We start from the raw sequence: 13,219 nt of genomic DNA, 5'->3' as shown, positions 1-13,219 counted from the left end.
GAGAGTTCGCATAGTAAGCAAGGGATTAACCACTCTAGATTTTGCTTCCCCTTGTTAAGGAAGGTGTGATACTGTTATAGTTTAAAGGTAATTCGGGGTCACATATACATGGATATTTTCTGAATAGCGACTGAAGGCGTAAGCTCGGATTCAAACCTTTACGTTAATTATGTATGCCTTATATCATAATTGTATTGACTTTAAATGATGTAACGTAAGCTAGTGTACATAACTGTCAAGGAAAATAATTAATATTAATTATATGGAATTAAATATTTAAGAAAAACCACTAGCTAGGAAACTTGAGGTTGAAATTTGAATCTCGGGTAGAAAACCACCACCCAATTCTAACCTACCGAACCTATTCCTTATGTTTATCTATAATATTCCAATAGAGATTTCTTTTACGCTGCCATTACTAGTGCTAATGGTGAAGTAAACAGTCAGTTTTAGAGAATTTGGGATAGAAGTATTATAACATGTATTTTACTTCAGTAGTGATAGTTATAATCAGCACGCCGGAGCTAAACAATCTCTCTAAAGGAATCTGTTAAGTCCTTTTCTACTTGCAGGGTACGATAACATACCACCAGAAGCGATGAAACTCTAAAAGGTTTCATTATATAACTTGTATTTCCAAAATACCTCTTTCGAAATCATTTAATACCCGCACTGTGAGACACCTGATAGAATACGTTCATGGGTAACAGGTCGTCGTAAACAAAGCTCCATCACAGCCCCATAAGGATATCATAAATAATTATTAATTTGTAAAATTGTATAATTTTATACCAGAAATGTTTTTGTATTGTTTTTAATTTTTGTATTTTCATTAACTGGGGTTTTGTCTGCAGACATTTTTTGTGTATGTTAATTGTAATTAGTTTTATTACGATTAGAATAAATTTGTCAATAATAATTTTCTACTTTATATTATGGTCTTCCTTTATAAGCTTACAAAAACCTAAACAATCCATCAAATTAATATTGACAGGTTGTGAAATTCTCCAAAAAAGAGGAGACAGAACGTAAAAACCTGGCCCTCCGCCTTAACAGTGGCCGCCATCTTGGATCGGTATACTGGCGTACTACTCTCTGATTGAATGGAAACTGGTGGAATGAATAGTTAGTAACACGTCTTATTAAAATATACGAATGTAAAATAAAGATGATTAAAGCTTTCTCATGTATCCGTTTATTGACAATTTACTACGAAAATAATTCCATAATTAAAAATAGTCTTCAAGCCCGGTAATCAAAGGCATTAAGTTCATACACACTAAAACCTGCGTAATTTTGCTTATAGTAACATGATACTTGATCTTTGCAGAGCGTGGTTTCAATCCACGGTCCTCTGGGTTATGGGCCCAGCACGCTTCCACTGCGCCACTATGCTTACATGATCATTGTATGAACAAACTAACTGATACCAAAATAGCAAATGCTATTTTGCATTAATTTAGCAGAGCGTGGTTTCGATCCACGGACCTATGGGTTATGGGCCCAGCACGCTTCCACTGCGCCACTCTGCTTACATCACCATTACATGAAAAACTAACTGATAGCAAAATAGCAAATGCTACTTTGCATTAACATAGCAGAGCGTGGTTTCGATCCACGGTCCTCTGGATTATGGGCCCAGCACGCTTCCACTGCGCCACTCTGCTTACATGATCATTGTATGAACAAACTAACTTATATCAAATTAGCAAGTGCTATTTTGCAATAACATAGCAGAGCGTGGTTTCGATCCACGGTCCACTGGGTTATGGGCCCAGCACGCTTCCACTGCGCCACTCTGCTTACATCATCATTATATGAAAATCTAACTGATACCAAAATAGTAAATGCTACTTTGCAATAACATAGCAGAGCGTGGTTTCGATCCACGGACCTCTGGGTTATAGGCCCAGCACGCTTCCACTGCGCCACTCTGCTTACATCACCATTATATGAAAAACTAACTGATACCAAAATAGCAAATGCTACTTTGCATTAACATAGCAGAGCGTGGTTTCGATCCACGGACCTATGGGTTATGGGCCCAGCACGCTTCCACTGCGGCACTCTGCTTACATCACCATTACATGAAAAACTAACTGATAGCAAAATAGCAAAAGCTACTTTGCATTAACATAGCAGAGCGTGGTTTCGATCCACGGTCCACTGGGTTATGGGCCCAGCACGCTTCCACTGCTCCACTCTGCTTACATGATCATTGTATGAACAAACTAACTTATATCAAATTAGCAAGTGCTATTTTGCTTTAAGTTAGCAGAGCGTGGTTTCGATCCACGGACCTTTGGGTTATAGGCCCAGCACGCTTCCACTGCGCCACTCTGCTTACATGATCATAGTATGAACAAACTAACTTATATCAAAATAGCAAGTGCTATTTTGCATTAATTTAGCAGAGCGTGGTTTCGATCCACGGACCTATGGGTTATGGGCCAAGCACGCTTCCACTGCGCCACTCTGCTTACATCAACATTACATGAAAAACTAACTGATACCAAAACAAGTTGGGAAAACCAAAATATTACCTCTCCGAGTCAAGACGACTACTTACAAACTTATTTACCCAGATATGGAAATGTTTCTTAAGTTAAAATGTATGAAATATTAAAGCAGTATACAAAGCATAGCAAATATACTGTAAATCAGACGACATTTTACATCCAATAATGATATACTTGTACACATTAAAATCATCCGATGGGGGAGAAACGGGAAATGAAGAGATAAAACTTTGGAGGGATACTACCTTTACGTGTTTGTAAAGGCCCAATTTTCTACTCCTCAACTGTATGCCCTCTATGTTCAAAGCCATATTCACAACAGGGTTGCCATATAAACACTATCCTCTCGTTTCACCTCAACGATTTTCTTAGTTTGTCAACATGACTGTTAACGTTACATAACACCAAAGCTTATTTGTGGCTACACACACTAAAAGTAAATGCGTACCATAAAAAGCATGAAAACACGAAGCTATTATCCGATTACGATCAGACCTTTCACTGGTCTGGGCTGCGTTCAGCAGAGCTCACCAAAAAAGACAGCGGATTTTGGAAATGTTTACCGGTGAGCTCTGTCGTCATAGCTTCTCTCCGGTCATCGGCGTTTTATAAATGACGTTAGCGCAATAAAGCGTGCAAGGTACCAAGGCTTAACAAAAATTGTATGATAACATATTTATAGAGATAGATAACAACTTTTATAATTAAAATTAGAAACTAGCATATCTCTCAAAATTCTCGCGTGATCAACTGGTTTCACGCCAATTAAATAGCTATAGTCCCAAAGAGCTATTTGTATTAATTCATCCATGGTTTTTTCGCCAAACTGAGAACTACACGTTTTACGTCACGTTATCCAAAAAGCCGACTATTTTCTTTGAGGACCGCGCTAGCTCAGCGCTAAGCACCGTGACGTCAAAATTCAAAAACAAAATCCCGTTATGTAGGACACTGTTAACAGCGCTGGGCTCTGCTGAACGCGGCCCAGATTTCCACCATGATTATAATATCTAAGCCTAAAGTGTACTTAACTTTCGGCTCACTCTGAACCGTTAATGTCTCTGCATTACAGAAACGAAATCCAAACCCAAGCGTTTACTTTTTGGTTCACTAGGCCTATTGACAAATCAAAGTTCATTTGACCAACATAGTAGCATTGTACTTGAATTCACTTTAGAAAGGATTATGCTATAAACAGATGTAGTATAGCTTAGGTAATATATAAACATCCATTTTAAATAATAATATTAAAAAACAAATTTTGGAATATCAAAATGAAATAGAGCTTTAAAGCTACAAAAGTAGTAAATGCATCATAATTACGAAAAGTATTTCCACATATTCACTTTATATTAAGGATAAAGGGAATATTATGGTTCTGTAGGATTCCTTTACACATCAAAACAAAACGAACTTCTAACGCAGCGCACTACTGTAACAACGGACGGACACACACAGACAAAAGCATAGACTGCTTTTTAACTCTTTCCGTATTAATTTTGAATTGAGAAACAAGATTATCTTAAATATTAAAATGAATATAATTAATATTTAATATTTTCTTCGCTAGTTATTCGCCTTATTGAACGTTACATCGTTTTAAAAAAGAACAATTAAACATTCTTGAGAGACTTGACTAATATTGGCGTTTGAAATGAAGCATACGCCGGTTGCTTCGCCTTATTCAAATAGGTAGTATATAAGGGTGTCGAACTACAGTTAAAAGCAAGAACAACCGCAATTGCGAAAACCTATCGTGGACAACCCACCCTAGGGAGGCTAGACGTTTCTCGTAACCCTAGCTGATCGCCGCGAATGTCCTAAACCAAACGATGACGATGGAGTAGAAGCCAGGTGTGCAGACCGGTGTCCATGTGGGATGGACAAAAACAAAGACCAGAAGATGGTGGTGTAGAAGCCAGGTGTACAGACTGGTGTCCATGTGGTATGGACAAAAACAAAGACCAGAAGATGGTGGTGTTAGAAGCCAGTGTGTACAGACTGGTGTCCATGTGGGATGGACAATGACCAGAAGATGGTGGTGTTAGAAGCCAGTAAGTACAGACTGGTGTCCATGTGCGATGGACAAAAACGAAGACCAGAAGATGGTGGTGCTAGAAGCCAGTGTGTACAGACTGGTGTCCATGTGGGATGGACAATGACCAGAAGATGGTGGTGTTAGAAGCCAGTGTGTACAGACTGGTGTCCATGTGGGAGGACGAAGGCCATAAGATGGTGGTGATTAGAAGCCTGTAAGTACAGACTGGTGTCCGTGTGGGTTGGACAAAGACCAGAAGATGGTGGTGTGAGAACTCGCCATAGAGTAGCCATTTCCGTGACTGTGAAAGCAGTTCGGAAATGGCGAACACGTTTGCTCCAATTTGGAAACTGTAACAACAGACACACCCACACACACAGACAGACACACACGATCGTTACAGAACCTCTCCGTGACATACGTCACTCGGAGAGGTAATAACAAATGCTACTTTGCATTAACATAGCAGAACGTGGTTTCGATCTACGGTCCTCTGGGTTATGGGCCCAGCACGCTTCCACTGCGCCACTCTGCTTACATGATCATCGTATGAACAAACTAACTTACATCAAATTAGCAAGTTCTATTTTGCATTAATTTAGCAGAGCGTGGTTTCGATCCACGGACCTATGGGTTATGGGCCAAGCACGCTTCCACTGCGCCACTCTGCTTACATCAACATTACATGAAAAACTAACTGATACCAAAATAGCAAATGCTACTTTGCATTAACATAGCAGAGCGTGGTTTCGATCCACGGACCTATGGGTTATGGGCCCAGCACGCTTCCACTGCGCCACTCTGCTTACATCACCATTATATGAAAAACTAACTGATACCAAAAAAGCAAATGCTACTTTGCATTAACATAGCAGAGCGTGGTTTCGATCCACGGACCTATGGGTTATGAGCCCAGCACGCTTCCACTGCGCCACTCTGCTTACATCATCATTATATGAAAAACTAACTGATACCTAAATAGCAAATGCTACTTTGCAATAACATAGCAGAGCGTGGTTTCGATCCACGGACCTATGGGTTATGTATGGGCCCACCACGCTTCCACTGCGCCACTCTGCTTACATCACCATTACATGAAAAACTAACTGATAGCAAAATAGCAAATGCTACTTTGCATTATCATAGCAGAGCGTGGTTTCGATCCACGGTCCTCTGGGTTATGGGCCCAGCACGCTTCCACTGCGCCACTCTGCTTACATGATCATCGTATGAACAAACTAACTTATATCAAATTAGCAAGTGCTATTTTGCTTTAATTTAGCAGAGCGTGGTTTCGATCCACGGACCTCTGGGTTGTGTGCCCAGCACGCTTCCACTGCGCCACTCTGCTTACATCATCACTATATGAAAAACTAACCGATACCAAAATAGCAAATGCTACTTTGCATTAACATAGCAGAGCGTGGTTTCGATCCACGGACCTCTGGGTTATAGGCCCAGCACGCTTCCACTGCGCCACTCTCATTACATCACCATTGTATGAAAAACTAACTGATAACAAAATAGCAAGTGCTATTTTGCTTTAATTTAGCAGAGCGTGGTTTCGATCCACGGACCTCTGGGTTATGGGCCCAGCACGCTTCCACTGCGCCACTCTACTTACACCACCATTGTATGAAAAACTAACTGATACCAAAATAGCAAATGCTACTTTGCATTAACATAGCAGAGCATGGTTTCGATCCACGGTCCTCTGTGTTATGGGCCCAGCACGCTTCCACTGCGCCACTCTACTTACATGATCATCGTATGAAAAACTAACTGATACCAAAATAGCAAATGCTACTTTGCATTAACATAGCAGAGCGTGGTTTCGATCCACGGACCTATGGGTTATGGGCCCAGCACGCTTCCACTGCGCCACTATGCTTACATCACCGTTACATTAAAAACTAACTGATAGCAAAATAGCAAAAGCTACTTTGCATTAACATAGCAGAGCGTTTAGTTTGTTCATACAATGATCATGTAAGCATAGTGGCGCAGTGGAAGCGTGCTGGGCCCATAACACAGAGGACCGTGGATCGAAGCCACGCTCTGCTATGTTAATGCAAAGTAGCATTTGCTGTTTTGCTATCAGTTAGTTTTTCATGTAATGGTGATGTAAGCAGAGTGGCGCAGTGGAAGCAAGCTTGGCTCTTAACCCAGAGGTCCGTGGATCGAAACCACGCTCTGCTAAATTAAAGCAAAATAGCACTTGCTAATTTGATATAAGTTAGTTTGTTCATACGATGATCATGTAAGCAGAGTGGCGCAGTGGAAGCGTGCTGGGCCCATAACACAGAGGACCGTGGATTGAAACCATGCTCTGCTATGTTAATGCAAAGTAGCATTTGCTATTTTGCTATCAGTTAGTTTTTCATGTAATGGTGACGTAAGCAGAGTGGCGCAGTGGAAGCGTGCTGGGCCCATAACCCAGAGGTCCGTGGATCGAAACCACGCTCTGCTAAATTAAAGCAAAATAGCACTTGCTAATTTGATATAAGTTAGTTTGTTCATACAATGATCATGTAAGCAGAGTGGAGCAGTGGAAGCGTGCTGGGCCCATAACCCAGAGGACCGTGGATCGAAACCACGCTCTGCCATGTTAATGCAAAGTAGCTTTTGCTATTTTGCTATCAGTTAGTTTTTCATGTAATGGTGATGTAAGCATAGTGGCGCAGTGGAAGCGTGCTGGGCCCATAACCCATAGGTCCGTGGATCGAAACCACGCTCTGCTATGTTAATGCAAAGTAGCATTTGCTATTTTGGTATCAGTTAGTTTTTCATACAACGGTGATGTAAGGAGAGTGGCGCAGACGAAGCGTGCTGGGCCCATAACCCAGAGGTCCGTGGATCGAAACCACGCTCTGCTATGTTATTGCAAAGTAGCATTTGCTATTTTGGTATCAGTTAGTTTTTCATGTAATGGTGATGTAAGCAGAGTGGCGCAGTGGAAGCGTGCTGGGCCCATAACCCAGAGGTCCGTGGATCGATACCACGCTCTGCTAAATTAAAGCAAAATAGCACTTGCTAATTTGATATAAGTTAGATTGTTCATACAATGATCATGTAAGCAGAGTGGCGTAGTGGAAAAGTGCTCGGCACACAACCCAGAGGTCCGTGGATCGAAACCAAGCTCTGCTAAATTAACGCAAAATAGCACTTGCTATTTTGATATAAGTTAGTTTGTTCATACTATGATCATGTAAGCAGAGTGGCGCAGTGGAAGCGTGCTGGGCCCATAACCCAGTGGACCGTGGATCGAAACCACGCTCTGCTATGTTAATGCAAAGTAGCTTTTGCTATTTTGCTATCAGTTAGTTTTTCATGTAATGGTGATGTAAGCAGAGTGGCGCAGTGGAAGCGTGCTGGGCCCAAAACCCATAGGTCCGTGGATCGAAACCACGCTCTGCTATGTTAATGCAAAGTAGCATTTGCTATTTTGTTATCAGTTAGTTTTTCATTCAATGGTGATGTAAGGAGAGTGGCGCAGTGGAAGCGTGCTGGGACCATAACCCAGAGGTTCGTGGATCGAAACCACGCTCTGCTATGTTATTGCAAAGTAACATTTGCTATTTTGGTATCAGTTAGTTTTTCATATAATGATGATGTAAGCAGAGTGGCGCAGTGTAAGCGTGCTGGGCCCATAACGCAGAGGTCCGTGGATCGAAACCACGCTCTGCTAAATTAAAGCAAAATAGCACTTGCTAATTTGATATAAGTTAGTTTGTTCATACGATGATCATGTAAGCAGAGTGGCGCAGTGGAAGCGTGCTGGGCCCATAATCCAGAGGACCGTGGATCGAAACCACGTAAGTTTTTAACAATTATAAGAGTTTCATTAACAGGAGTATTAGGGAACAAACTGACGACATCAAAGCTAACCATATAGAAGATAACCTAGATATTTTAAAAACTGTAACCCCTCTAAACCTTAATAGTGTCTTAACTGCCACAGAAATTTGTTTACGTAACAACGATTTTGAATTTAATGGTATCAAATACAAACAAACAGATGGCCTCCCGATGGGGTCTAATATTTCCCCTGTATTAGCTAATATCTTTATGATCTATTTCGAGAAGAATTTCCTTGCTTGTGAACCGGATTTCCCTGATATCTGGTGGCGCTATGTAGATGACATTTTTTCAAAATGGACGGGTAATAAAACTGACCTCATGGACTTCTTGGAACGTATAAACTCTAGACATCATAAAATCAAATTTACTGTTGAAATAGAAAAACAGGATAAATTACCTTTCCTTGATGTCTTAGTTGACAGGTCCAATAATTCTAGGAGACCAGACCACTCCCTCTACCAGAAACCAACCCACTCTAATAAATTTCTTAATTATAATTCATATCATGCACATCATATCAAAAATGGCCTAGTTAAAAGCCTTAGTTATAGAATCAATAAAATCTCTAATCAGCCATCCAAAGACCTTGTTAAAATTCGGCACCAATTGTTAAATAGCCAATACCCTAAACCTATTTTAAATAAATTCCTTAAACAAAACAATTCTATTACCAATAGTACTACAACAGCCAAAAAAAATAAGGATTCTGAAAAATGGCTTTTCTTACCTTATTACAAGGGATTTAATGAAACCCTTCAGAGGAAGTTAAGACCTTTTAATATTAAAATTATTAACAAAAAAGCTAAGGATTTAAGGAGTGCCTTAGTTAAATGGGAATCGGAATCTGATAGAGATAAAGTTGATATTTTAAATACTTCGGGCATAATTTATAAAATTGAATGTAAAACCTGTAATAAGGTATACATCGGGGAGACAGAAAGAAAACTACTTGATAGAGTCAAGGAACATAAAAGAGATGTCAAAAACAAAAAAGAAACAAATGCCATATTTGTTCATCTAAAATTTAATACTTCACACCAGCAGCCGTATTCAGCTGAAAATTCACTAATACGACCACGCCCCCTCGGCGTATTAGCGGGTCATGTGATATCCGGCTATCATGTTAGGCTCACTAGCGCCAAAACGGAGAGTAGAACAGCACCATAAATGGCGGGATATTTGAAGTCAACCTTGAGCAATCGCAGTGCCACAAGCGGTGAGGATAGCAGCACCCAAAATGGCGGGAAGTTTGAAAACAGTGAAAACTTGACGCTTGTGGCGCTATAGGTTTCATCTTAGCTCTGGGAAGCATATTACATTGAGTTTACAGCGGGAACAGTAAGATTTATTTATTGTGGAATATACATATTAAAAGTACACTCTTTAATATCAGTTAAGAGTATTAATCATGGCGCAGATAGCTAACGACATAGCTATTGCTGTCGTTTTCGATGACGAGCAATATCTCCGACAGAGGCGTAATGCGTTCTTGTTACCAGAGGAGATATTTCTTTCACAGTATCGTTTGGACATTTTAAGTGTGCGCGCCTTATGCCTAGCTCTTAGGCCGCAATTGGAAAAAGACCACGACCGTGGTGTGGATGTTATTGGGGTGGAGGATGAAGTGCTCGTAACACTGCTGTTTTATGGCTCGGGGACATTTCAGCACGCTTTGGCCAGCAACTACGAACACGGCATGAGTCAGGCGTCAGTCAGTCGTAGCATTGAACGGGTCACCAATGCCATAATTAATGTCAAAAGTGATTTGATATCGTTTCCAACAGATGAGGCGTCAGTAAGGTCTATGAAGGTATGAATTTACTCAGATATTAGCTTTCCAAAGGAACGTTTTTTTATTGTAATTGTTACGATCATAGGCGTCTTTTATGGCCACCTGCAGCTTACCAAACGTTATTGGAGCAATTGATTGCACGCATGTTCCAATCAAAGGCCCTTCACCAAACAGTAATGCGTACAGGAACAGAAAGGGGACATTCTCCATTAACGTTCAACTTGTGAGACATTTTGCTCTATTCATAACAAATCCGTTCTAATTAAAATGTTTCGTTTACAATAGGTCAGCGACAACGAATTGCGCATCATGAATGTGGCGGCTCGGTGGCCTGGTAGCGTTCATGACTCATTCATCTGGCGAAATAGCAGGCTGTTTGAGGCATTTGTGGAAGGGGACATGCCCCATGGTTATCTTCTTGGTGATGGAGGCTATCCCTTACAACCGTGGCTCATGGTGCCAGTATACCGCCCACAAACTCCGGCAGAGGTTGAATTTAACACCCGGCATATTCGTGGTAGGTTGTGCATTATTTCCTTGTGTGGCCGGTAATAGTTTTTTGTGTGAAACGTCATCGAGCGCCTTAACGGCGTCCTCAAGTCACGGTTTCGTTGCCTTGATGGCTCAGGAGGCAAACTATGCTACCATCCGGACAAAGTGTGCCGCATTATAACAGCTTGCTGCATTCTTCACAACATGTGTTTGGCGAATAAGATACCCTTGCCTGAGGATAATGGTATGAGAGATTGCTCGTTACTTTCTTTGCATACTGCTCATCAGTATACAACAGTATGTACCTCTTTCGTAGAAGATGGTGCTGTCGAGAATGACGCAGTTGTCGAAATGCAGGTCGACGATGATGCCCCTGCGAATGGGCAGGCTGCAGCGGCTGGTTATCGTGTCCGGCAACATCTCATAAACATCTGCGAAAACCACTTATACTTCATTTTAACAGGAAGGTGTGTTTCAACGTGAAGCTTTATCTACGTCTAATTACATGGATGTGTTTGTAAGACACTGACTTCCATATTTTGTAGGCATTGAGGTTTGCAGTAGGAAAGGGGGCCTGCCATCAAAACTCCCCGACCCGATTGCGACCGCAGTAGGCAAGGGGACCTGCATCAACAAAACTCCCCATGGGAAACAACGTGTGGCCACCTCCAAGTGGTGTTTCTCGGGTGACGCTAAGTGCCACACATGGCGTGTACTGCAACTCCTGCGACAAATCGGTATGACGCTCTCATTATGGTTAGATATTGTAATAACAAGAAACTAACACATTTCACGCCTTCTTCACAAAATGTATTTTAGCTTCCCATTGTAGTAACGCAATTAGCGACATATTCAACGTATGTCCATAACTGGTGTCAGCAGAGGACGCAAAGAAGGAAACTACACTTATCTTATGGACATGCTGTTTTACATGTGTATACGTACTTGTGTCTGGCTGATAAATGTTTCTCGACAGAGTAGCAATTTCACAATTTGGCCATGCAATGCTTCTGCTTGTATCTGTTTCGCCACGGACCACACTTCATCGAGTTCGGCTTACGAACGTAACCGCTGTCATCACAAACCATATCACTCTATGACCCTTCCTCATTTGTTGAAACGTGAATATGTGAAAGGGGTCAGTGGCGTTACACTATTTAATATATCAGTTCCCAGAGTTTGTTCGCATCTGTGCTTGCCGGAGAATGTTGTTGCGAATTAAATATGGTTATTATTATCTAATTATTATATTACAAGTCGACTCTTATCAAGGTTCATAAAATAGTTCTTATCTGCCTCGAGCTTTTGTTCCTTTGCACAAAGCAAGCCATAAGTCGCCATACTGTAGTGGTAACCCATAGTAATATCATTACACGAGTTGTACAATTTAAGTTCAGTTTAAAGGGATATAATTCAATAAAAAGCATTCGTTGTTATTATAAATTTGTTTCAATTTCATTTTTATCATTATTATTACTCACCGAATTCCCATTAACCGCGCTTAAACCACGTGCTTAACCGAACTCACGAGTCACAGACTCACAGTAATATGAGAATGTTAAGAGCAGACGCTTGTGGAGGTGTTGCCACGACGGAGAGGCCAATGGCACCATTTCTCAATATTTTACCTCCAAATTCGTCATATTCCGGCGTATGGTGCTCTTAACCTCCCCGCTGTAGGCGCTGCCGTTGCTGAAGAGAGGTTTACAAAATCCACCAATAACATCTTCCTTGTTATCAGTGCACAACACGTGACGGGTTTAGGAAAAAATTACATTATCATCAACACTAATCTTGAGTACTACGCATGCGCACTTAGCACCACCTCGTGCGGCGCCTGGCGGCGACTAGAGCATACGTCTCCAATCATTGCCGTTGGATTAACATTGCCGGATATCACGTGACCCGCTAATACGCCGAGGGGGCGTGGTCGTATTAGTGAATTTTCAGCTGAATACGGCTGCAGATTAATTGGGATAATATCTCTATTTTGGCTAAAGAAAAGGATTATTTTAAACGTAAAATTACTGAAAGCATATTTATAAAAAAAATTTAAACATAACAACTTTAATTTAGAAGCCGGAATCTCCTTAAAAAATAATTGGAACATTAATAACCTATTAAAATATAAAAATAAAAATAAATAAAATCCCGCGCCAACCTGGCACCCTCTAGATGTAAATAATCTCCTAGGGATAAAATGTTATACTCCCCCCCCCCTTTTTTAGATATATTGTTTTTTTAGTTTTTTAGTGTATAGCTTATTAATGTGAAACTCACTATGGTTCACCAGACTGAACGACGAGCCGCGGCTCGAAACGTCTCATTTTTAATTTGGATGTTTTAAATAAATTATTATTTAACTCTAATTACACGTGGTTTATCTCCGTAAATTTCTTTAATTTTCTAAATTACTTCACACCCGTGTATAATAATAGTTATGTTTGACCTTTCTAAAACTAGGTTAAGGCTGAAGGTCAGGGTGCTCCATTCGGACGGCACCACCGTACCAGCGGC

The 13,219-nt window shown here is 40.9% G+C and overlaps 1 long non-coding RNA gene and 3 other non-coding genes across 9 annotated transcripts; all 4 read right to left on the bottom strand.

Annotated features, from left to right (window-relative positions):
* Positions 1-1,866: 1,866 nt before the first annotated feature.
* Positions 1,867-1,938, bottom strand: TRNAI-UAU (transfer RNA isoleucine (anticodon UAU)). The gene has a single exon. It is a non-coding gene; the product is annotated as a tRNA-Ile (tRNA).
* A 334-nt stretch (positions 1,939-2,272) lies between these two features.
* On the bottom strand, positions 2,273-2,344 carry TRNAI-UAU (transfer RNA isoleucine (anticodon UAU)). Its single transcript has one exon. It is a non-coding gene; the product is annotated as a tRNA-Ile (tRNA).
* A 3,492-nt stretch (positions 2,345-5,836) lies between these two features.
* Positions 5,837-5,908, bottom strand: TRNAV-CAC (transfer RNA valine (anticodon CAC)). The gene has a single exon. It is a non-coding gene; the product is annotated as a tRNA-Val (tRNA).
* Positions 5,909-9,752: 3,844 nt separating this feature from the next.
* LOC149674121 (uncharacterized) lies at positions 9,753-12,434 on the bottom strand. Of its 6 annotated transcripts, XR_016366671.1 has the most exons (7): positions 11,999-12,434; positions 11,648-11,891; positions 11,488-11,571; positions 11,208-11,426; positions 11,008-11,133; positions 10,324-10,934; positions 9,753-10,220 (listed from the first exon to the last, which is right to left on the bottom strand). It is a non-coding gene; the product is annotated as an uncharacterized LOC149674121 (long non-coding RNA). The 6 variants fall into 6 exon arrangements; XR_016366674.1 differs by having other exon boundaries at positions 11,208-11,447; positions 11,488-11,602; positions 11,648-12,434; XR_016366672.1 differs by having other exon boundaries at positions 11,488-11,602; positions 11,648-12,434.
* Positions 12,435-13,219: the final 785 nt, after the last annotated feature.

The sequence above is a fragment of the Phalangium opilio genome, unplaced genomic scaffold (genome assembly GCF_054372755.1).
Source record: "Phalangium opilio isolate 3A_F unplaced genomic scaffold, DU_Popi_V2 ptg000046l_1, whole genome shotgun sequence".
Taxonomy (NCBI): Eukaryota; Metazoa; Arthropoda; class Arachnida; order Opiliones; family Phalangiidae; genus Phalangium; species Phalangium opilio.
The sequence above is the reverse complement of the archived record's forward strand: the minus strand, read 5'-3'. Positions and strand labels throughout refer to the sequence as shown.